General features: G+C 34.4%; 1 long non-coding RNA gene across 1 annotated transcript in view; it reads right to left on the bottom strand.

Annotated features, from left to right (window-relative positions):
* Positions 1-779: 779 nt before the first annotated feature.
* LOC149920021 (uncharacterized) overlaps positions 780-11,685 on the bottom strand; it is a 51,093-nt gene continuing 40,187 nt past the window's right edge. Inside the window, exon 3 of the long non-coding RNA XR_016463710.1 lies at positions 780-1,002. This is a non-coding gene — a long non-coding RNA (uncharacterized LOC149920021). The remainder of the gene's footprint in view (positions 1,003-11,685) is intronic.

Raw genomic sequence — 11,685 nt, 5'->3', positions numbered from 1 at the left:
CTTATTTTTTTTTTTTAAAGAGGTGAGTTATTTTGAACAATCTGTCTAGATTTGGAGCTCAACTAGATAATTTTTTTAAAATTTTTTTCTATCAACAAGTCATGAGTAAAATACAACATGGTTAACTTTTCAGCCAGTAGTTTCTTAATGCAGTGTTAAATATGACTTTACTAAGTCTATGCTGAGAGTCACATCAATTAAATCAGTTCCTTTCCTCTACGTTCAACAGCTTCAATAGTAAATTATTAGATAGACTAGATCATGCATGGAAAGGATAATTCTGTCTCCACAGTCATTTGGTCTTTGTTGTGGGTTTTTTTTTTTTTTTTTTTTTTTTTTTTCACACAACCAACCTGACTGTTAGTATGGGAGTGGATTAGCACATCTAGATTCTTCTGCCTGTTACTTGGTATATTTGTAGTATGACTTATATTATTTTCTTCCTTAGTTAACAGTTACAACGAGTGCTTCATGAAATCTGAAAGGTACTGCATGCATTCACAAATAAAGTATTTGCTTCAGATAATTTGCTTGATTTAACTGGAAACTGTTGAGATTTTGAAGAGCTGTAGGAATATTTCATAGTTATTTTGTATTGTCAAAGGATAAGAATCTCACAAAACAAGTGGAAACCAAAGTTGAATGGAATACTTATGGTAAAAGATTAAAATTAAACCAAAAAAAAAAAAAAGGAGAAAATGAAAATAGCCAAGTAGAAATTAAATACAATGCGTAATGAGGATGTTACTCATAACTTTACACATTAAACTTACCAGCACTAGATTACTTTGTCAGAAGAAATGAAAGCCGTTTTTCACTATATCTAAAGAAAAGGGATCTGATAGACTGTATTGTCTTATGAAAATTAAAAAAAAAGGTTAAAGTACAGCTGTCTTCTTCTTACTGCCAGTATCACTGTGCTTCTGTTTAAGGCCAGGGTCAAGTTGGCTCAGATGTAAAAACTGGAAAAGCCTCTGTAGCCTCTGGGAGTGATTAATGAACCTGAGAGAACGTGAAGAAAAAGAGCAAGTCAAGCAGAAATCCGCAGTCAAGACATCCATCTATATGAAGCTTTGGAGAGATACATATATTTTTTTTAAGATAGGTGACATGGAAATGCCTATAGCTTCTCTCACTTCATCTGATTCTCCATGAAGTTCTTTACAAATTTGATCACACTTCTGGAAGTTTTTGTTTGTTTGTGTAAATATCTCTTAGGGGCATTTAGTGTTACCATTTCTTTTTTTTATTCTCACCAGACATTAGGAGCCCTTTCAGGTTTCTCTGAATTTAATTTTCTGTTTTACATTGCATAACTGGGAATAAGGCAGAAAATGAAACCAGATCATATCTTAATAAAGGCTTTAACTCCTTTGCTGTATCTGTTTGAATCAGACTCCAGAGTAGAATTTGGAGAGCTTAAAACATTCATGAAATGATGAACCTTATGTTATTTTTAGAAATAAGTTCTAGATATTTTTGAGAAAAGCTTTAAAAAAGTTGTCTCCTCCTCAGCTTCGTGTGGATCTCCTCCTTTCTGTTGCATAGAAGATAGTTCAGAGACACTTCTAGCTGATTCTTCCCTATCTTCTGTATGTTCAGATTAATTATTGGTGCTCTTGTCATTTGCTCTTAAAGAGCAAGTAACTTGACATCAAATTGCTGTCAGGAGAAGACCAGTACTGATACAAACTTAGGATCGTGAATAAAAAGTATTATGTACTTTGGTTCCCTAATATAGAATTTAACAGAGGACGCCCAGTCTTAATGCATATCAGTAAGGAAGTCAGTTCAATGAATGATATTATCTGAAAGGTGAATTGAATAACTTTATTTTTTATTGTTTTAAAGGAAAGCATTTTGACACTTAAAAGCAGGCATCTGCAAACATGCATACTTTCGAAAAATAAAAAGCAAATCCAGATAAATAGCAGTTATTAAAATAAAAATGAAAACTAAATATATAACAATGAATAGTTGTCACAATATTTCAGATCATGTCAGCATAGAAGAAAAATATGATTTAGTATAAATATTGTACTTTACAGTTGGAAGGATTATCTCAAAGAGAAGTAGAATATTTTATCTATCCTCATCAACTAGACATGTTCACTCATCTCTGAATTATTGTCTTATCAATTGAAAAGTCACTGATTGCTTTCAACAGCATCTGACCTGGAAACACTAGGTTGACAGTCCCGCTCTTCACTTGCACCTGTGCTTCCAATGACTTGTTTATTGTCAGCATGAACAAAGGATTCATACAAAAACCTCTGCTGAATCCTCAGAGGATTTTTTGTTTTATTCCCAGACAGTAAAACAACTGGTGGTGGGCAAGTAACACCTAGAGTTAGTATTCTCTGTCATCTCTGCACTAGCTAAGAAATGGAGGCACAACGTACTACACGTTCTTTGAACGCAAGCAGTAGTGTGCTGTACCCCAAGCAGAACACATGAATAGAGTTAAATGCTACTTTTTCTTTTTTTTTTTTTTTTTTTTCACTCACTAGCCCATTTAAAGTACACAGAAGACTTACAGCTTGGCAGTCCTGCTAATCAGAGGCATTTCTTTTCCATGCCAGCAGAGTGTTTGTCATGGATAATGACTGAAATACCAAGCCCTTGAAAATATTTGCTTTTGGTAAATGTACTCTGTTAAAGATGAACTGCAGCTCATACATGTTTCAGGGTATGTGTGCCTGCCTCTGAACGTGCGTGCATTTCTTATGAAAATTAATTTCAAAACTCTGGCTGATTATTGTTTTTGGTTCATATACATGTGTGTATAAGTATATATGTTCCTATATAATTTGCATACATACATACTTATTCTAACTATAGTCACATGAATTTAATTATTCTATGAAGACACTGATAGGTTGTACTTCCATCACAGACATATAAAATTAAATCCATTAAAAGAATATGAATAATTTTCTTTTTCTCTCTTCCCCTTTCCCTCTTTGTGATATACTTCTTGGTTTTTTTATACTTTCTCTTTGCTAATGGTAGCAAGATCAGGTATTATAACTTTGCTAGCACAAAACATCCCAGAATCACAGAACTGTAGGAGTTGGAAGGGACTTCCAGAGATCATCAAGTCCAACCCCCTGCAAAGCAGGCTCCCTACGTACTCTGCACTCTCCAACCAGACTCTACACAGCTGATCACCACCCTCTGAGCTCGGTCAGTCAACCAGTTCTCAACCATCTCACTGTCTACTTGTCTATCCCACACTTTCTCAGCTTTGTTATCAGGATGTCATGGGAGACACAGTAAATTATGATTAATAGATCTGTTGTGGCCATAACCCTTATCCCCCTGAAAAAGGGAGTAGCTCTGAGAATTGCCTTGCAGCTTACTTAATGAATTGCAAAAGACATATAATTGATACCAGAATTGCGTAAATATAAGAATAACTCTTACAGAAAATTTATGGCAGGAAAATCTGGTAGTAGTACCTTTACAAAAGTGATTCCAAGAAACCTACTCCTCAAAATGGCTCTCCCAATTTACTCTTGAAATATGTGCTTTGAGAATTTTTTCATTCTTTGAATTTCTTTATCAACAAATAGATACATTCAAGCACTGAGCAAACATAGGATCTGACCCACCTTCAAAGAAATGATCAGTGAGCTATGAGAGTAATTTCACATTAGTTAAGAAAAAAAAAAAAAAGAGAGAGAGAGGAAAAAGATGGAAAAAAATCAAAAGACATCACTGGAGGTCTGACTTACGTTTAAATCCTTAAGCTCAATGGAAATGGTAGCTCTTGAAAAAAATATTGTACTGTTGACCAATGAAATCTTTGAATAAGCCTTTCGAAAAAAATCCAACATATTGGACTTTCATGCATTTGTCTGAGGTCAGTAGGTATTTACATACATATTAAATATTTACATAATGGATTATACACTGATTTCCTTCCACGTTCCATAGTGTTCTTACAAAATAAATCAGTAAAAGCCAGCAATTATCTTCTGTCATCTGCTCAAAATAGATGCAAATGAGAAGCAAATTCTATTACAGCGCCTTAACTGCATTTTAAACTGTAAAAGTGCTTAGAGGTAGAACAGCACAAATGTTTGATGCATTAAAGGGTAAGTGGATTGTAACATGGTGGCTGATTATCATCTGGAGAAATAAGTGCAATGATAACTTATGCTCCTAGTTGCAGTTTGCTTTACCTAAACACGTTTTGTATGATTTTGTAGAGTGACAAACTAAAAAAGTAATGCTGCTTCATCCTAAGACATCAAAATGCAGAGCTTTATTTCCTGGCATAACAGTTGAAGATTATAAGGGATAAAAGGATGATCTTCCATATCGAGCTTTTATGGCATCAAAATAGGAGGGCTGCTCAAAAAGTAATGTCTCCTGTTTTATTACATTGGCCCAAATGTCAGAGGCAGATGTCAGTGAGCCAATATTCCTGCAATATTCCATTGCATTTTTCTGCCATGTGGTAGATGGCGGCAGAGACAAAATGGCAGCTGATGTGGAAATGCATCTGAAGCAAAGACATGTTACTGAATTCCTCCATGCAGAAAGAATGGTACCCACTGCCATTCACTGATGTTTGCTGAATGTTGATGAAAACCAAACAGTGGATGTGAGCACAGTGAGGTGGTGAGTGGTACATTTCAGCAGTGACAATAGTGACAGTGGGTCATCTCCACTCGTGCAGTTTCATAAGTGTGGCATATGGGCTTTTGTTCATCACTGGAGAAAATGCATAGCTAATATTGGTGACTATGTTGAAAACTAATGTTTTGTAGCTGAGAATTTGCTCTATCAAATAGTGCTATTGTGCTCTTTTATCTTTTGTAGTTTCCAATAGGAAATCAATAATTGAAATAATTAATAAATAGGAAAAAATAAGAGGCGTTACTTTTGGACAGGCCTACATATACGGACCTAAGGTACATGTTTACTTGCATAGGACCTATAATGGAAGAAAACATTACACTAAAATATATGTTGCATCATTTTATATGAAAGGAAAATGAATAAACTTTTTGTTAACAAATGACTCTCTGAGTAGCTAAAGTGTAAGAAGTTCTAAATATTCGTAATTTTATGACCGTGAATAATATTTACAGTATAAAAACTCATGAGTGTCTAGCCCCATGCTTCATCATAAAAAATGATCTCTTGCAGAGATCAGTAATGAGGTCTTTCCCTATGCAAAACAACATACTTGCAATAGCTTGTCTAAAAGCTTACCTTTATATCTTGGGAAAACCTTATGTCTTTCTGAAACAGTACATTTGAGGCATTCTCATCAGTGACTCAGGATTCAGATATGATTTTTTAAGACAAACTGAACCAAATTATAGAACAATTAACTACACATTGCAGTCTTTCTTTTTTCACCCCTTTCTCCCCCCTCTTTTTTCCCTGCATCAGATATGCTCATTTTTCTTCTCTAGAACATTATGTGTTCACGGATGTGAAGTTCCTGCCATACTGGTGCATTCACTAATGCTTCACATCAACTACTTTAATTACTTGAGTGAATGGGAATGCAAGGAGTCCTGTAAAGACAAGATGAGGAGGTGGTAAAAATCATTAAGACAAAGGCCTTCCCATTTTTGGCATTCAATTTGTTCTCATAGAGATCTACACAGTGACAGATAACCTATATCAAAAATGGAATATGAGTTGTTTCAGTACCCCAACATTTCACATGGATGTGTGAAGTAGAAACTTGAAGTAGAGCAGTGTGGATCAGTTTTGAATGTCAATACTTTTGCTTCCTTCAGTATCAGAAATTGACATTTGTATTAGCATATGGTACACTGTTTACAAGCAGTTCTACTGCCAGAGAGGCTTTATGTTTTAAAAACATCTCTTTCAATCATTTCATGAAAAGCACCTTTTTTATTAAGCTCTGAACTGGAACAATTCATACACACTCATGGTCTAGATGAAAGGTCTATAAGAATTCATTCAGGATAAGAGGCTTAAATCAATTTATCTCCAATTAAATACTGGGGGAAAAAAACAACACTATGATTACTGTCAACATAAATTTTATATCGTGTCATCTTATTTGTCTGTGATCCTGACTGGTTCTGATCAAAAGAAAACTAAGGAGTAGAAGATGGATGAGAGGAACATGTTTGTAATTTGCTTTTAGTTCTCACTGCTCTAGTCTGTTAGTAGTTAGCAACAAATTACACTGCTGTCCCCCTCTCAGTCTGCTTTGCTTGTGACAGTAACTGGTGAGATATGCCAACTTTTGAGTCCTTTTTCTCCATACTTTCTTTCCATCACTTTGAGGAGGGAAAGTGAGAGAGAAGCATGGTGGAGCTTAACTGCCAATCAGAGAGAAACCACTACACAGACTGCAAAATGAGTTGTAATGGACACTACCATAGCTCAGGAAGTTCAAGTTCAGAAGAAAACTATTCACTACAACATTGGACCAGGCTCCCTAGAACAGAAAAGGACTCTCCATCTTGGATATTTTCAAGATGCACTTTTACAAACTGATGATTTGAGTGATCTAGTGCTGATGATAAACCTGCTCTTGTTCAGAAGAGTTGCTGAGATGATTTTGTATGTGTAACTTTCTTGTATAATTATAAAATCCATTGAATCAAAATTAGAAATTGTAAGAGAAAACCGTAAATAACCATATATTGCACTACTAAGTCATAGCTATAAGTATATGTTGTTTAATGATTCATATAACTATTAAAAAGCTGCAGTTAATATGATTTTTTGTAATCTCTAAGAAATGTCACAAATGTCAACAGATAAAGTATTCAAAGTTAGCTCTGATACCTAAAATATATACAGAGTCCATAATTAAGAAATTTTTTTAATACATGGGCTATGTATAGAAATACACTTGGAACTACACTGGCAGCATTTACATGCACCTGATAAAGTTTCAGCTTCTTTGTTATTCCTTAGTATTCTAAGTAAAAAATATTCCTGTCTATAGTGAACTATCCTAAATAATGAAAAAGTGTCATAGAAATAAAATATTATTTCCAAATGATCATCAGAATTGATTAGGTGATTTAGGATTACCAGAATAAATATTCTGATTTTTTTTTTTCAATAACCATTTGTAATGTATTTATTAATTTGTCTCTGATAGGAGAACAAATAAATATCACTATTTTTTTAAATCAATAGTGACTGAATTTATTTATTTCATGGAATCTGTCCGATATCAAATGTTGTTACAAGCTTTATCAAGTACACATCAGATCCAGTAGGCATCTTATGTATAAAAAGAAAGTATCTTGGTTTTGGAAGGTCTGTCAGTCATTTCTCATTCAGCCAGCCAGATTAATTCGATTTTGATTACTGGACTACTGAAAATGGGACCTTTGTTTTTTAGAATGTGCTTTTGCAGGACTTTAATCTCAAAAGAACTATCACTCTTCAGTCTAATAAACCTGCCAAGCTTGAGGTGGCTGGAGACGCCCATCCTTCACAACTTTCCTTGAATACATTAACCAATTATTTGACATTTCTCTTTGATCATACCCTTGTAGTCTATTAACAAGGAATCAAAATAGTGAGTGAAATCCTCAGTACCCTGAAAAACAATTGCAAAGCTCTCAGGTAGTTCAGTGGTGACTGAGTTTTCACCCAGTTTCAAGAGAGTCATTTAACTCTCTCTGATTGCTTAGAAATCCTCATTTGTTCACTAATCTGGAACTGTCTTGGTTTTTGCTGCTCCTTCAACTTGTCTTGAAGTGTCACACTTCTTTCGAGAGGTCCTTTGAACTACTTTACAAGACTGAAAATTTTGCCCAGATGGTATCTTAAAAGCAGAGGAAATAATTTTATAATTATACACCGCTGAAAATTACATTCTGGTAGGATTTTTGCTCATTGACCTACTTGCAGTAACAGTCTAGAAGGCAAAATTTTGTCATAATATTTATCTTTACAGCTGTTTGTTTTGTTATTGTCTTCCTCAAATAATATGAGGAAGACAGAGTTTAATTTTCATCAAATGTCAAACAGACATTGTCTGGTAGGTTCCACAGAAAGTGATTCAAATCCTGTAAGTTTTTTACCCAACATGATACCCAGCGTTTCCTGAGGACTAAGACTAGGAAAGTTTGACATCTTACATGAGGAAGCACAAAATGAGGAAATATGAAAGCCTGAGAAACAATGTTTGCAAAAGGTGGACGGAAAATATAATAATACCCTAACTTTTGGTACTAACTGCCTCTGGTCATTTCTGACTGTTAAGATATTAATGTACATTCTGTTCTTTTCTATGATACAACCAGTAGTTCCACTTTGCTATTGTATGGGGAAAAAACAGAATTAGATAGACTATTCAGGTATGTCCTCACCATTGCTGAATGGAGGTGAAGGATCACCTCCCCTGTCCAGATATCAGTACTTTGCCCAATGCTGCTTAAAACAGTATTAGCCTTCTTTGAGGCAAGGGCATTTTGGTGGCTTGTGTTCAAAATTTATGTCTATTTGAAATTTTTTAAACAGACTGCAGCATCTGAGTCACACACAGAGCAGGTGTTTATCTTTAGAAGAAGCATCCTCACTCTCCCTAAAGGGCAATATCAGGGGCTGTATCATTTATTCCAACATATATATGTATCTCAATAAGGTGTAATAATTCAGGAATAGGTACAGCTACATTCAGCTGACTATCTAAGGTCACTAGCATTAACAAAGGTAAAAGGTAGCCAGCTGACCAAGCATTACTTATAACACTTTGAGACAAATCCCAATTAATGCTCCAGCCTTCATTCTGTATGCCTTTAAGCACAGAAAACTTTATGTATTACCACTGTTGGACAACCCCTTGCTCCTGTTTCTGTCACTCTCCTCAAGAAGAGGGAATCTCCATAACCTCTTTCATAGCTTCCCAATCTCCTTCTTCCTTCCTACTTTTATGGCACAGCATGTCTTCTCTAAAATACTATATTTGTGATGCAGATCTCCATGGCAGTACACAAACCCTGTTTCATCTCTCATTCTGATGTGCTTGTGCTACTGTGAACAACCTTGAAAAAATTTCCATTACCTTCCCTTTAATTCTTCCACACCCAACAGTTTCATTGAGCACTGGGTTTGGTGTATCGCTAATGAAAGAGTTTCTGAAGGAGAGGATTATGTGATGTATGGCCCAGACTGAGTTTTAGTTGATAAAAATAAATGAATGCATCCTAAAGGCATTTCTTTTCTTTAAATACAGCTTCTATCAAAGGAATATTCTCAACATTAAAAAACAAAACAAAACAAAAACAAAAACAAAAAAAACACCCACATCCAACGAAACAAACAAAAAACATAGATTTTCTTGTCTGTTGAAAATGAAAACTTGCAGTTCTTGTGAGCTATGAGGAAATAAGGTTAGAAGATTCCAACTGCTCTAATATTGCCAGGAAGAAAATAAATTATACTGGGAAAGAAGCCAGATGCAACTCTTTCAAATTAAGATTTTTAAAACAATTTATTGATTGATTCATATATTCAGTGGTGTCCGAATGCTCTCTAAGTCAGATCTTTCTAAGAGGATGAAAAGCTATTGTGCAGGTACCAAAGAGGTATTCCTGTTACATAATAGCACTTAAGAAGTTATTCACAGAGTCTAACTTTAAGTACATAATCTGCCTTTCTAAATAGAGTCAGTCTTAGCCTTCCCTTGTTCAATACCAGAAGAAAATCTCACTTGAATACAATTCAGAAATACTGCTACACTGGAAGGATCTCCTCCTCTACACTGAAGACATAGTAAAAGTAGCCTTTAAACTTCCTGATGCAAGGCAGCTATTTAAGGTTTACCTCCTTTAATATGGCACCTCATTTTCAAGTACTTATTTTATGTCTACTTATTTTATGTCAGTATTTTCTGACACTAATAGTTTTAGATGTATCTCACCATTTTGTCAACATATTGTGTAATTTGTATAAACTAGGCAATAAAAAATATATGACACATTTAATTGTACCCATATTGGAAAATGTGACTGATAATGTATGTTTGTGGTCTCTTACATGTTTATATGCATCATATGAAACATTTCCAAAGTCAAAAATGAAAAACTTCCCATCTGTGACAAATGCTTGACTTACCATTTTTCTCATGATATACTACCAAAAATAACATTCATCATATTATTTGTTGTAAGATATGCTCACTGCACAGACTTCAACATAATTTGAACTTAGATTGACCTTGATGTTTACAATATGAATAGCTCTGTAATTGAGAACACATAAAAACAAATATGCAAGCAAGCAGACTTGATTCATATATGCCTGGGAAATCTAAAAGCTGCTAAGCAACCATTGTGAAAACTTTTAATTTCCTGAAGAATTTTAAAGTTCTCCCAAGTCGTTGAAAAGTAGGTGTTTTTGACATGAACTGCAAAAATTTATTTTAACCCAGTCAGTATACCATAATTATAAAATTATGTGATATGCAAGTGATACGGTACTTGGTAAATTAAACTGGACAATATGATCTTGATTTCCTGTGCTTTGCTGACTAATGACTCATCAGTTCCATAAGTTATTATATACAGAGTAAGGCTAAGTCATTTAAATTCCTCTTTCCCCTTGCATCCATCTTTTTCTCTCACCTTTTCCAGCTTTTCCTTTCCATATGTTTTCTGTAGTAACTAAACCTGCTCCAAAAAACCTCCTTAAAGTTGATTTCAATGTCACCATACGTAAGATTCTCCTGAAGTCTAGAAGCCAGTTTATTACTGATTTATTACTGATCTAGGATGTTTAGATTCAAAGGGAAAATAATCAACGGGAAAAAAAATCACAAAATGAAAGTCTAAATGAAATCAAATGAACCACATCCTAGAAGTACCCAATTCCTAGTACCCACTCTAAAAGCAATAATTTTAATTTTCCCACTTCAAGAGGGAGGAAGTATTTTTTCAATCTTTAGTGAACAGCCAAAAACTAAAAAAACAAACCAAAAAAAAACCCCAACAACTTGTTGACTTCATCTAGGAGAAAAAGACTCAGCATTCCTGATGTTGCCAAAACTGAAGGTATTTAGCGAGAAGAGAGAGAAAGAAATGCTAGCCATATGATATGACCGCTGTTATACAACGAAAGTGGGAAAAACTTTGGCTGTAACAAAAAGACAGACCAATCTAACAATGACATGTCCCCAAAAGCAAAAATTCAGGTTTATGACGCGAGGAAAAAAATATTTTCATATGTTAATTATGAACAACTATTCCTCCTGTATATAATAGCATTCCTTTAATGTATGATAACTTATCAGAGATTATATATATGCAGGTTATTTTTGCAAGTTGTATCACATGCAGTAATTTCTCATAAAATGCATACGCTAATGCAACATCTTTAAGTCTTTAAGAGGAGTATGATGAAACCGAATTTTAGAATATCAACCTCAACTTTTGTAAATAGTTTCTGAAAAAAATATCTTGAATCATTGCTGACTTCTATTCAACTCTGCACTAATGAAATACTCTGGAAAAAAAAAAAAAAAAAAAAAAAAAAAAGACTGATTGATCAAGATAGGTTTGATGCTCTTTATGGGATGAAGGATGTCCCTTCAGACACAGGGGGACTTTTTCCCCTGTGTACACGTTCACTTGTCGTAAAAAAATTACATACAGATTAAAATAAAGGACAATATAAAATCTATCCATTGCACAGGAAGACAGTTGTTGTTAGATGCTGTAT

The sequence above is a fragment of the Phasianus colchicus genome, chromosome 1 (assembly GCF_987193195.1).
Source record: "Phasianus colchicus chromosome 1, bPhaCol1.hap1.1, whole genome shotgun sequence".
Lineage (NCBI taxonomy): Eukaryota > Metazoa > Chordata > Aves > Galliformes > Phasianidae > Phasianus > Phasianus colchicus.
The sequence above is the reverse complement of the archived record's forward strand: the minus strand, read 5'-3'. Positions and strand labels throughout refer to the sequence as shown.